We start from the raw sequence: 14,819 nt of genomic DNA, 5'->3' as shown, positions 1-14,819 counted from the left end.
ATAGCTATAAAGATTAGAAAGGTATTACTGTCCACAAGGTTAGAGAGTCCTATGGATAATTCTTATCCTTACACCAAAAGAAATAGGTTAAATGTGTCAATATCAATAGATACTACCTCAGAACCTAAAATGAGGTGCTCATATCCAAACTGTTGTTGGCTCTGTGTGATGCTAACACATGAACAGTGTCTATTGAGACAAAGTTCCTTCCAACTAGCCAGAAGTATTACAGAGCCTGTCCAAGAAATTTAACTGCACAGACAAATTAAGTCGTAGTGCTTGGAACAGTGTCTTGGCACTTCTTGATTTGGTTTTCTCAGGAAACTTTAAATGCTACGTCTTTGTTTCTGTCACTAATTATTGTTTTCTCCTCTCTTTCTTTTCTTCCTTCTTTCCCTAGGTGAGTGCTCATCAACAGCCTGAAATATAGGTGCGGAAATTTTGCTGTGGCACTGGGGAGATCAGCTTTAGCAGCCATACTATGGACATTCTAACAGGCTACTGCTGTGCTGCCTGGTGTGGGGTGGCCACAGGCTGCCGTGCAGATCTCAGCCTTTTGGACACGGCTGCAGGCGGCAGAGGATGCCCTGGCTCCCGGCTGACACAGAGGTGGAAGTGCCCTGGGCACACCAAATTCTTTTCATGCGCCCTACTCAGCAGTCAGTAGGTGGCAACACCTTTCTGTGATTATCACCTTGGGCTGGTTTATTAACACGGTATGGATAGCAGGAGTATTATAGCCCATTAAAATCCCCTGAGCCTCTCCCCAGATCTTTTGCTTTCATGTTGAAACCTCCATAGGTGTTCCCTAAGGTGAACAATTCTGAAATGTGAACCTGCAACCAGTGCATGAGGCACTAGAGCCAGCATAATGTATTGTGGCAATAGGACCGCAATGCTTAGGTACTACATTAATAAATATTGGATTTTTTTTCTTTTTTGCATAGTAGGTGCTTTTCTAAATGAAATCATTCCATTGATTTAATTTTTCCCAAGATCCTTAAAGATAGAAATGAACATTACTGACTAAATATGTGAACCATTTCACTTAAAGTCACCCCTGGATCCCCAATCCCACACACAAAAAAAGAATCTGCTTTTTTCTTGGTCAACACAAGAAGCACCTGGCCTGCCTTTGATTGATTCCTCTCTGTAAATTAGAGGGAAGAAAGCTGCATTTATCCTTACAGATTTTTAATGTTTTATTGGCAGTTAGATGAAAAAACAGCTGGAGATTTTTCTGCCCGGTGAAAAGAATAATTCTGGAATTATATGAATCAAAAGAGAAATCACAATATAATCTCGATTATAAGGTACAGGATGCTACCATTAATATAACAGCAGTAGAAGAAGCTATGTACCCTACAGCTAATTACTGGTTTAAATGATGTCTCTTTTAGCAGGAAACAGATTCAGCAAAAAATGTGCCTAGGAATAATAAAAACTTTAGGGTGCCCTACTGTGTTCTGCTTCCATTGGAGGCTGTGTAAATATTTTGCCAATCAAGCCAAAGGGTCCAGGCTTTTGATGATGATTGTTACCAGAAGAACACGTTCTACCGTATTTTCATATGCATGAGAAATGAAAATTGTAATGAAATTTTCATAGCAAAATTTTAAGCAAACCCATATCAGAGTTCAGGAAAAAAGAAATTTTCAAACTCACTACCTTGTTCTTTTTCCATCTGATTCCACTGCCTGTAACTGCAGATAGGTACGCACACAATCAGTTTAGTTTCACTGTGTTTCCTGACAGTGTGGGCTATCTATTATCCCTCAAATATGCAAAGGGTAACTGGATGAAATACAAGAGTATTTACCAGACTAGCTGACTAAACAGTTCCCTCTGCATTTAATCTCTATAGATTCCAGCTAGCTTAAGGACATATTTACATTTAGATACAAACTTCAGCTACAGACAGATATGAACTGTTTTTGTTTGTACTAACAGAAATATTCAGAAGTGAAACACCAGAAGCTAAGAATGACAGTGGTGGTATGCATGAGGGAGGAAGCCTTGCCCAGAGGCAGGCACATTGCTTCAGATATGAGATGGGGAGTTCACATAGGTAGATTCCAGGTTGTACTTTGGTCTCAGCTATTTAGGGACCTCAACATCTTATGTAGTACTATGACAAAAGCAGCCTTCTAAAAAAACAGATCATGCTCTAGTCTTCACCTTTTTAATTACTACGTAATGTTGCTGATACTGAACATTAAAAGGGTAGGGAGGATGTGATTATTTATTTAATCTATTTTTTTAGAGCAATTCTCCATGCAAATGTTTTAAGGAAAAAGCATGGAGAGGTTAGGCAACTGAGACAACTGTGCTGGTATGGTGAAATGATTTTGAGATCATTGTTCTTATGAGATATTTTACCTCATTTATGTTAAACTGTAATCTGGGATTGGAGGGCGGTTGAGATTCTTATAAAATCCTTGATTTATGGCTTCCATGCTCAAGCAGCCTGAGTAGTGCATAGTCTTCATGATATCAATAAACTTTTGTTCATTTGTAGTCCTCCCATAGTCTCTTGTCCTCAGTTTGGAAGCATAATTCCTTGATTAAAAAAGTTTGCTCCTTGATTCCTGAATGCTAAACAGCACTAATGCTCGTTGTATTAAATTTCACATATAAAAGAAGGCCCTGGAGCTGTGAGGAATGAGTAGGTGTATAGCTAGTCAGAACAATTATGTAGTTCTGGAGGCAATATTTGCTGCTTGTTTGTATACATCTAGCTTCAAAGCCCTTATCAAAAACTACCTTACTGAATCTGGAAATGTTAGGGGATTTTTTTGGGTTATCTCACACAGTTTCTTCATATCGCCTTAGGTAGTTTAATTCATGTCCATAAAGGACAAGTAAGCTGTGGAAGGAAAAGATTACAGTGCCCCTGCTAGTTCTAAACAGTTTGTATTTGATTTATTCAGACCTCTTACTTTTATTTGAGGTGGAAATCTTATCCAAAGGCCGCTGACTCTGTATTCCAGATGTTGCCGTATCAGCCTAACTTCCATTTCTCATATCTCTCTTCTCCTATCTGTCAAGTTTATGAAAAATTAGAGCTCTCATACAATCAAAATGTCATCCTCTACACCTTCCCCAGCAAGCCATGCTTTTGATTATGGGTAAGCAGTCATGTGTAAAACCTCATATTGGACCTCATCAACAGAACTGCCTATGGATTGTGGAATCTGCTACATGATATTATTAGATCAGGTTTTTATTGAGAAATTTCACAATACAAGAAAAAGAACGTTTTTGAGGTGTTTTTTAACTGAGGTGGTGGACATGGTGGTAGACATGTTCTGGAAGGCTTGAATACTTAGGCAAAAAGTAATGTTTTGACTGAGAAATTTTTTCTGTGACTTAGAGATCTGAATCCATCCTGAATCTGTTGTGTCCAAGAGTTACTAATGCATGATGGCCTTTGGTAATGATTCCCAATTAATAAAACAGATTATGTGCTTGTATTTCAGTGAAAGAAAAATATTTCAGTTAGCTGACTGAAAAAACTCACTTCTTGTTGTTCATATGAGAAAGAGTAGTACTGACAAAATGTAGGTGTCTGTTTAAATATTCTTTTATTTTCCTTTTGCACTAGGACTACACACATCTATTGGTGCTGACAGAACGTGTACACTACATGCCACCCTTCAGCTACATCCTGTGAAACACTTGCCAAGACCTTATAGCAAACTAAGACCTGAAGTAAAAAAAAAAGTCATAACAGATAAGCTAACAGTAAAAGAAGAGAGGAGGGATAATATTGTGGTTTGCTATATCGTTAAACTCACTAACAACCTGAAAAAGTGAATGTAGTCCCAGCTGTAGATAGAACTACAGCAAGAAAAATGCTAAAGTATATAGTTTCATAATATGCAGCTAATGGATTCATGGGCACACGTTAACAGGGAAGCCAAGGCTGATAGCAGCAAGTGGACAAAAATCAGATTTCCAGATATTCTGAGATCTTTGTTTTTCATGAGTGGTGCAAAAGGGATGAAGAACAGCTGGACTTGGTTAGCTGGAGGGGTTCTCTCTCTTTATGTGAGAAGAATCTCACATAAATCACAGCTGTTGAATAGGGACTTGATTGGAGGGCTTAGAAACTTTAGAATCTATAACCAAATCTATATGCCTGAAAAATACCTGTCTTGATGCGGGAATTGGGCTGGCATTCAAGAAAACACAGCTCAATAAGTAAAATACAATTATTTCTGATTAATTTTCCTGGAAAGCTCAATGCAACAGAGATTCTGTTTCTTGCATGGTAAACAATGTCAATAATAAGATTGATAAGGCTTTTTGTTTTTATTGTTTTAACATTTTCGGGGTTAGTATAACAATTTGGTATCTACTTCTTGAAATTTAAAAATTAGGAATTTTCTCAACTTTCACTATTTTTAAACTGCAAAGGTGTATATTTTGGGAGAGAGAAAGATAATGGTGAACTGTTTCAATATAAAATGTCATGAAAATAGCTGGCTGCAACTGGAAAATTATGTTTATATAATTGGAAACTTACACCAGTACAATGTCCCATGAGTTGAATTTACCAAATTCTTCGGAATGCAGCCCAAAATCTAAAGAATAAATCTTTATAGAACAGTAAAAAATCCTATGTCACTGAATATAGCACAACATTGCACACTAAGGAAAATGAAAACTTTAGCTGTATGTGGCTTGTCTATCAATACTAGTGTGATAAGAGCAGGTTTGGGGCTCTTCTGGCTCACTGCTCCCTTTCACCTATCTGCATTTCAGTTTAATCCATCTCTTATCATTTCAGAAATTCTCCTGCTTAGTTTTTCTTTGTTATCCATTACTATAATGTTTAATTGCTGACCTTCCAATCTACCCAGTTTTAAGAAAGTCTCTGTAAAACTGGCCAGTCCTCCAACCTTACCTTGTCAATTTGGTAATTTAAAACAGTTATTCTTAATGGTTATACAATACTTCATGTGAGGAAGTAACCCAAATTCTTATGACTTCATGCCCATTTCACCTCAGTTTAATTTGAGTGTAGTCTACCAAGCATTGCAAGAATTAAGGGCAGGAAAATGGATAATCTTTTCTTCTCATTTCAATACTTGACCATGTCATATTATCTGAGTAATTTTACTGCAGAGTCATTGCCTTTTACACAATGAGTTCAAAACACTGATTCTTTAGAACTGGCTTTTCCAGAGCAAGGTGTGTTCTACTCCAGTCTCTGCCTCCAGACAGCTCATTTTCAGGACTCTGAATTAAACTGGAAGTGAAATGGGCTCTGTAAATTCAGGTTTGGGCTGAAACAAGATGCTTTGGTTGAAATAATGTCAACACTCTGATCTGGATAGCGATTCTTCATCTAATGTTTATGGATCCCTCTATTAACTAATAAAACATCCTAATATTTTTATGATCTTGAATCCAGAGTTGGTCCATAATACAAGCAGGTGAAAAAGATGAATGAGACACTAAAAGAACCAAAATATAAGTTCCACATTTATTTTCAGTCATAAAAAACAGTAGTCAGTGTCATCTACTTCGTCCTAAGTGTCTTGGGATTACTTTATGTCATATATTTGTAATGAACAAAAGCAGATTATAGAGTGTATATGTACTCACAGCCTACCATTAGAGTTAGACCATTAGATCATAAGCAGGCAGAGTGATCATGACCTATGCCTAAACAAAAATGCTATTTATATACCTTTACTTGGTGGAATAATGTATTTGCCTAGACAGTGATCACAGGAGAGATTAGGTTGCTAACATCTCATTAGCAAGTCTAGATATACATCCCTATTAGAAGACAATCGATCATGGTTGACTCATAATTATTATGGCCCTTGAATAAAGACATTTTATGTACCAGAAATCAGCAATGATTGCCATAACCAATTTCATAGTTAATGGAGAAAAAACATAGATTCTTTATGATACATTTCATAGTGGATGATCCATCATGCCACAAGAGTTGGTCATAAACAGTAATTCCAAGGAAAAACTTTCTGAAATTCTTTCACTGGATATTTAAGTTAATAGAGTCTCTTTAGATGTTACTAAAGGAGTCAGAGCTGACTCAAGCCTTCTTTGCTGTGCAGTGAGGAAGACAAAATTAAATCTTGCTTCAGGCGCAGAATAACTCTCCTAGACTAAGGAAAAGCCAAATTGAGAAGGAACCAGCTTGTTCCAGGAGATGGTTAGAGGTACTAACGACAGCTGAGATGTTCCTTTCTTCCTACTGCATCTTCTACTGAGATTGAACCCCAAGCAATCATCTCTCTCTTCCTGAAGTTGAAGAAAGTTCCCTCCCCTCTAGAAGACCAAATTTCCTTCCTGCACTTCTTTGCATACTGTAGAGAAGAAAATGAGGCAAGACCATGGAGAAAGAGCAGATTCCAGAAAGAAGAACAGCTGGCTCTGGAGATACTGGTGGTACCAGTGGTGGTACTGGAGGTTTCTAAGTTGCTAGAACAGAAGACTCCCTTAACCTGACTGAAAGGAACATATTTATCTCTGTGTCCAATGATGCTTCAAAATGTGTAAATTTCAGGATACCTGATTGTTTTTCATTACTGCACTTCTGAAATAGTAGAATATTTTTATTTTGATCATTTCCAAGGTACCATGAAATTGACGTGGGAAAGTATGAAAAAAAGGTGCCCATACTATCAAGCAGTATGAACTTCAATCTGTAATTCATTGTTTGGTAGTGCATATTTCAGATGACATTTGTCTAAATGAAGCAAAAATAACTGCATCAAATATGCAGTTTATTTACTTATTGTGTGTGCTGGAAATCACATGTTATCTAGCAGTTTTCTTCATCCTTCAGAAAAAAAATCAGAATCTTAAGACACATTTCATGACCCTGAAAAAAATTGACAAATTGAAGTATAATATCACAAGATAGTTGTTTCTTACAAAAGCTGAAGATTCAACTACTTCAATTTTATAATTGTAAACTCTGGTTTTTTTGGGTTTTAATAGATTTTTTTCTTAAAATGAATGGAAAGATGCAGAGACACTTTATTTGATTAAGTGCTACTTATATCACCATGATACATTTAAAATCAAAGCAATTTTATGAGATAAAACAGAAGTTAACAAAAAAATATTTCAACTAAAGTCAATGGCTATTGGATTGTGGACTTCAGAGGGATTCTTTTCTTTTAAAATATTTCTTCTTTTTCCTTAATGTAGTTTTAATTTATTTCAATGAAATACCAAAGCATATCTTAGACAAATAAACCTTTCCAAAGAAAAAAGATGAAGAAATAAATAGGAGTGAGAGAAAGGAAGGGAAAGAAAGCACAAGGATGTGTGGTTTTTAGAATTAGTAGCATTACCACTAAGTGAAATACTACTACAGGGCTGGGAAAAGAAGGACAGTGTTAGAAACAGATTAGTTGCTTCATATTTGCATAAGATAAAGGAAACAAAGAAACAATCTGTGAAATATTACTCTTTGTGTTGTTTTACTTTTTCTGCTGAAACTGGGATATAGAAATAGGAGTAATCATGTCAGTGCACTGGGCCAAAACCCACTGCTCTGGGGAGTAGCTTTTAAGGTAATGTTGAGAATCTCATAGAATCAAACAGAGAAAAATCTTTCCCACAGAATTTTTGTCTGTCTTTGACAGGCTATCTATGCACCCCTGCAGATCTTCTGAAGTAATAACTCTAACATCAGACATCTCATTAGTGCTTTCTGCAAAACCAGCTATAGCTGTGCTGTGTACCAACATCTCACCTGTGGAGCTGAGGTCTACCCTTAAAAGCCACGGTGGCCTCTATTGACAGTGGTGTCCTCACCTGGTGTGCAAACCTTACCAGAACACAAGAAATCTTCTTTTACAATCTTAGCCTAGAATCATATTCAGTCTGTAGAGGATGAAGTCTCTTGCATGGAAGTGTATGAAAGTCCTACTCTAAGGATTGCTCTAATGAACCAGAACCTCAGCCACCTGCTGGGCAGGTGTTACTGCAACCTTTTACAGGCTAAAGTTATGTGCCCTGACCTGGCAACTGATGGAAGACACTCAGAAATGCAAACTTGAGCAATGGCAGATAGTGGAAACAGTACAGAGGGGTCAATATAATGGACTGATAAGCCATAGAAAAACCACTCCAATATAACATTATGATATTAGACTAGAACTTTGTAACTGATGAGAACAAGTGGAAGCAGGATTATGCTGAGCCTTACTGGAAAGAGCAAATATATGTAGTATTTGAGGGCTTGAATGATTGTGTAAAATTTATTATGGAATGTCGAAAGGGGGCTGTGAGGATGTGCAAAAATTGTTATAGAGTGTTCAGAGAAAGGGCCACATGCTGGGGAAAGGGAAGTGGGGTTTGTAGTTGAAGTGGTTCCAAGAGGAACAAGTGCGAAAAACAGAGATGAGAGGTGACAGAGAAGATTGGCTGTGTGCGTGGGCATATTTCCTAAAAAACGTTAACAAACTGGATTAGCCTGAAAGTAGAAGACCAACTTCTGCAGAGACCAAAGCTGTGAGATCTGGAGGCCGAAAATGTCAAATCCATGCTAAAATTTAGAGATCATCCAGAAATGACAGCAAACTTGTGAATCAAGATTGTTGTCCTTGTGACCTTTAACCCTCAATGTCTGGAAGTGAGGAGCAAGATTATGCTCTCCGTGTTGCTTACCACTGTGTAAGTGCTGATTTTGTTAATGAGGCTGCCAGTAAAGACCTTGGTCTTCTCTTTGCCTTATTGTGTGTACTTATATTCTGTGTATCATCTTTGGTACATGCACTAAGCCCTGCCACTGGCTGGGCCTATAAAAGGGGCACAATATCTAACAGGCTGGGAAATAGAAGTCCAGTGCCTTTGCTGAAGTTGACTTTTCTCACCACTTACTGCTGATGTGACGGAGTGTACTCCCTTGTCTATAGGCTATAGTAATTTTCTTGCAACTAATACAAAATAACCCATTATACCTGCAATGTTTAAATGTCAGATTACAATGGTATAAGAGATTGTACATTGTGGAAATGCTTGACTTGTAAGTAGGAGCCCCTTAAAGTGTTCATTGTTTGAAAACAAATTAATGACAATTCTGAAGTGTAAGAGAAATGAGATTAAACAATTAAGTCAAAAGATGATAGTATTTTTTTTTTTTTTGTTTGGCTGAGTTTATTCTGTCGCCCTTAGTTGTTGACACCCAGGTTGCTGAAGTTTTTTGCTATTTTAAGAGATATTAATTACAGAAAGAGAGTGTATAGACCTGCAGTTTCTATGAAAATCTTTAATCTCTACCATGGGAGTACATTCTATTATAAATGCATGCACACAACATTCACTGACATTAAAAGGAGTTATTGGCACTCACTAAGTGGAGAATAGATGACATGGTTGCCGAATCAATTACTCGTAATATCTTTCAAATACATGATATTTTGTTGAAACATTCTTTAAAGTGAAGAGTTAAAGGAGGAGAGAAACTAGTATTTTTATTCAAAGGCAGTTTGGCCTTTATTTAGTGTAGATTTTTTATCTAGACATACTAAATGTACTACCACAGATGATATTTCAAAAGTATATAAAGTCACAAGATACTAATTTATATTCCCCATGAAAACCTGTAGATGTTGCAGCTTTTCTGAGTTTTATGGATAAAACAGGGTTTATTTCATAATGTGTAGGAAATTAATAGACAGAGTGGTTTGAAGAACAATGACTTCCCTGATAATAATGATAAACACAATGAGGACTTGATGGATGTACCTAAGCTAGTGAAGGTTAATGGTGGTGCTCCCAAAAGATTTGATTTCATAGTGATAAATTGAAGATGACCTGCAAAGATGGAGAAGAAATTCCATTAACTTTTTCAGAGCCTCTCTCTCCATAGAAGAATTAGATCAAGGGGTGCATTGGGTGCTTTCTTGCTCCCAAAATAACTGATTATCTTGTGCATTGTCCAATGACATCCACTTCTGATGCAGTTGATTATGTCCCTCACAGAGTAAACTACAAGGACAACAATTATCTATGATGTGGTGGTTGAGGGTCTAATAGTGAGGATTAATTTTAATGGCAGGACTAGACAGAAGAACCTCTGACTCCACACACTGACATAGGTTTGGGGTTAGGCTGCAGTGTACTACTGGGTTCATTAGATAAGTGATGTTCCTTCTTTAAAAGCAAAATAATAACTTAGGTAAAGGATTATAATAAAAGGACAAATCATGTTGGCTCCCCCCACCTGCATGGTACCATACAGCCAGATATCAGGCCACAGGATAACAGAAAGAAGAGAGGAAAGGCAATGTAACCACATTTGTTTTGGGGCTTTCTGTAAGAAGATGATAGAGAAAATTAATATATTCCTGGCAAATTGCTCATTGTTCTAGAATGTTCTTTACATCCAAAGTGCCATTTGAAATACAGCCCTTGGTGGCAGTTAATATTTGTTACTATTTTGGGGAGCAAATATTACATGAATTGATAATTTGAAACCAATTTTTCCAGACAGAATGTCTATGCTGAAAAAAGCAATAAATCACCTAGTTCATTGTGGCAAATTCTGGAGAAATCAAAGATCTTGCAGACCCATAAGAATGAATGATCCTTTTGACCTCATCCTCTCACTGTGTATTGAACTAATAGGTGGATAGGGAACCTTACATTACCTGTATTTGTATTGGGATTGGTTTTTGATTGCTGCAGCTGTCAGTATGACATTTTTGTTGAATTAGGTTAGTTTGAACCCCCTGTTTTTCAAAGACTTTCATACATTATTTGCATGAACACAAAGGTGATTTTTGAATCTTAATTTATAATGGCTAATTTTTAACACAATTAATTTTAACAAAAGTTAGGAGAATAGGTCAGAACAAAGAAAGGACAGGTTAGAGAATATTAAATAACTTAGAAGTAGCCAAGATGTCAGGATGTGATTAAATTAACTAAGCCAGAACTATCTTTGAACCATTATTAATTATGTTTAAGAATTCTAGGGCAGTCCAACAAGACTGTAGAAGGGCAAACACACTACAATTTTATTTTAAAAAATAGGTGGTGAAATTAGAAAGTAAGCAAAAATGTTGAGTTGTAGACAAGTCAATCTGACTAGGACACCAGTGAAGATATGAAAGACTTTTTATGATACATTTTTAAACAATCATTTTATGGAAGCCCAGAGAAGGCAGACCTGATTTTTCTAAGAATAAATGTGTTTAAACCTCACCACATTAATTCCTGAAAAGGACAATTGTGAAACATATGATGGAGACATATGTAGTACATTAGCAAAATTTTTCAGATGGTCAAAATATTCTAATATTAAAAGAAATAAAATGTAGTCCAGAAGAAATTAGTAAAATGATTTGTTACTGAAGTAGGATAGGATCTTCCTTCCAGTACTTTTGTTTACTGACTAGGTCAGCAAAGTAGGCAACATATTCCTTTGTGGATCATAAAAATTGCATTTAGATGAACATTGTATAAAGTAAGAAATTTAAGGATGGAAATTACATTGGAAATGGTCCTAATGAAAAAGTACCACCCAATGGATATCAAAAAGAATTAACTGAAGACAAGTGTGAGGTAATACAGTTAAGAGACATTTTTTTCTTGCAAAATTGCAAAATTACCCTTCAGAAATGTACAGTGCAGTGAAATTTCACAGCTGATGTTAGATCTTGCTGCAAAAATAGGTAAGCTCCATGTAGATATTTATTTACTGAAGTGTAATATATAACACATAGAAGGCAATATTTACATTTCCCTTAGTACTTACTCAGTTGGTTCTATTTTCTGTTCTACTTAGGGCACTATATTTTACGAGATGATAATGTCAGTAAAACAGGAGCTCTTGAAAAACTCCCTCCAACACGCAAACAAAACCCAATTCCCATTCCATCGGAATGCACAGAGACTTTGAAAATGTGGTCTTTGAGAAATGGTCTTCTGCAGAGAGAAAGGTGTCCTCAAATATATTGACAGTGATGAAAGAAACAGGAGGGGCCTGTTGCTGTGTGTCAGTAACCTCCCGCACACTGAGTCCTATGTTGAACTAAAGATAGGAAACCTTCTCCCAGCTTGTCCTTGAAAACAGGATAAATCTGATTTTGATCCAACAGCAGACTAAATGGATGAACAATGTCACTTTCTGAGTTTGTCAGTCCTGTTGTATTTTCTGTGATGACGTATCATCCATGTGTGTACAGCTGCAAAATGATAGAAAATATTATTGAAATATGACATTTTAAAATTGGAATATGCTGTTTTGTCTTTCAGTTCAGCAACTATTACAATTTATGTATATTATTGTATCACACAAATTTTGGACTTCTCATAAAAATGTATTGAATTATCTTAAAATGCCATGTGTCAGCAATATTTTTATGAGGTTTATTGTCTATGGAATAAAATTAATCTGTACTAAAAAGGTTTTCATTCAAAAAGACTACCTCGCTGCCACTGGAATTGACTGTGTGACTGTGGTTTTGTAGTTTTTTAATCAGGCAAGGTGTAACTGCCAGAATTATTCAAGCCGATTATTTCTCTATATATTTCCACTTCAAAAATTCAATATTTTCTTAATTCTTAAACAAATGAAAATTACTACAAAGTAAAAATTTGATATCTTTTTGATATTCTGGAATATCTGTAGCAGAGAAATTTATAAGTGGTTGAATGCTATTAATTTTATAAACATTGAAGACTTTTAATCTCTTATGTAGATTTTAGGAAAAAGACAATAAAAAATGTAACTGATTTTAAGGAGACAAATGCAGCTTACAGAAAGCCTTGTTTAACTGAGGTCTTTTGAAAATGATGCCAAAATAGAGGAATGAGTATCCATACAAATTCATTCCGTGTACCTTTAGGTAATTCTCATAAGTGGTCATCAGAGACACTGAGTTCATTAAAGCAAGTGCTTAGAGAAGGGAAAAAAAGGCAGCTGCTAATTCCATGCATTTACATATCTCCAGGTGCTGCAAAGAGTTGACACAGGTAGCTGACATTAAAGATTCGGTTAGACTGTTGTGTTTGTACAGGCAGAAACTGCACTGACATAATAACCACTAATTTTTGTTATGATTTTATCTACGTTTTTCTTGCTCCTTTCTGTAAACAAGAACCACAACTATACCCAGGCATTTTCCTTGGAAGTCCTGGGGACAGGAATAGCTGAAAAATTACCTTGTTATAGAGCAATTCTAGAAATTCAGACTTAGATTTTTATGTTCCATGTTAGCTTTCAAACTAACAAAGGACTAAATATTTGCTTTAGCTTTTCATTAACACTAACATAACCCCATTGCAAATGATGCAAATGCTACCAAATGCCACTGCGTGAATGAATATGATAGAATAACACAGCAGTGTAAATTATATTCATTGCCAGCTGAAATTTGTTTTCCATTTAAACAATGCTAAAATGAACTTTTCATAGATACAAATGCAATCAAACTGTGAATGTTGCAAACGTTTTCAGTGTAGAGTAAATGGCAGGAAAGCTCAAATGGAAGTTAAAGTGCATAATTGCACTCTGAAAATGCAGTACCCCAAAATTTAGATTACTAGTCTGAATCTATTTCTAAATCCTATAATAAATAATCCATACTCTAACCGCATTAGAAATAACGTTTGGGAAAAACTTCCCTCCCCTCTGCTCTCCCCACCTAAACCTTAAAACTATAACTTTCTTACATAATTTGCTCTTTTAGCAACTTTGCAGAAGGAGAGACAACTAAATAAAGCCACTAAAATATTTATAACAAGTATATTGAAACGACAGGAACATATTATATTGACTTTCAAGAATCTTGAGTTACTCTTTTATCTGTATCACTGTAAGTGGAAAAAAAGATTCATATATGCTATTTATAGACACTTTTACTCAGGTAAATGTTCTGCGTTCAGAGAAAATGTTGCCGGCTCTATTGCTGACAAAACATCATTGGTGTATATTTAGCCCATGAAGTGGATACAATTTGGGTAGGATAATACACCATATTTTATTGGGATAACAAGAAATGTTTTCCATTCTTGTGGAATAAGAAGCTAGGCCATTCTTGGGGGAAATTCAGTCCTTTATGCGTTAGTTCACAAAAAGAGACCCAAGTGTTATATTAGCCAAAATACCTTCTGTAGTCTGGAATTTTCATGTTATCAGATAACAACACAGGACTGCACCTTTATAGTTTCCTTGACTCCTAAGTAATTAACAATCTCAGCCCCCAATTGTTCATGTGATTTTTATTGTTACTTTACATCTTGAAAGGTTAAGTAGTATAAGAAATTTTCAGGAATCCAAGTGGAAATGCCTTTCATAGCCTGTAACACTGAAAAAAATATCAATAACTCTTATTCTGTATGCCTGCACAAATTTATCACCTTCTCCGTTTCCTTTTTTTTTTTTTTTTTTAGGTTAGACCCAGAAAATTCCTCCACAAAAGGCAAGTCAAGGTCACAATCCTCCAAGGATGTTTTTATCAAATCAATCCTTCATAAATCTTGAAATGTATAAAAGCATTATTGAGAAAATAAGAGGCAGCATCTCTTTTAACAATTACTTGGCTTCATAATGAAATTGTGCAAACTTGTCTCCTTTAACTCACTCTAACAAATTCATGCCTGCCAGAGTGGAATTTTTCTTTATTTAATTTTGCTAATTTCTCTTGAACAAATGGGAAACCAGATGCAGCAGGAGGTGAATGGATAGACAATGAAATAGGCAAACCCCAAAAGTCTGAGTGTAAAAAACCTATAAAATGAAATCACTAAATAAGTGCCTATAAGTTTTGCATTAGAAGATTTAAAAATAAAAAAAAAGCTAGCAGCCTAACTCTCCA

The sequence above is a fragment of the Sturnus vulgaris genome, chromosome 3, assembly GCF_052056855.1.
Source record: "Sturnus vulgaris isolate bStuVul1 chromosome 3, bStuVul1.hap1, whole genome shotgun sequence".
Taxonomy (NCBI): Eukaryota; Metazoa; Chordata; class Aves; order Passeriformes; family Sturnidae; genus Sturnus; species Sturnus vulgaris.
This window is presented reverse-complemented; position numbering follows the sequence as displayed.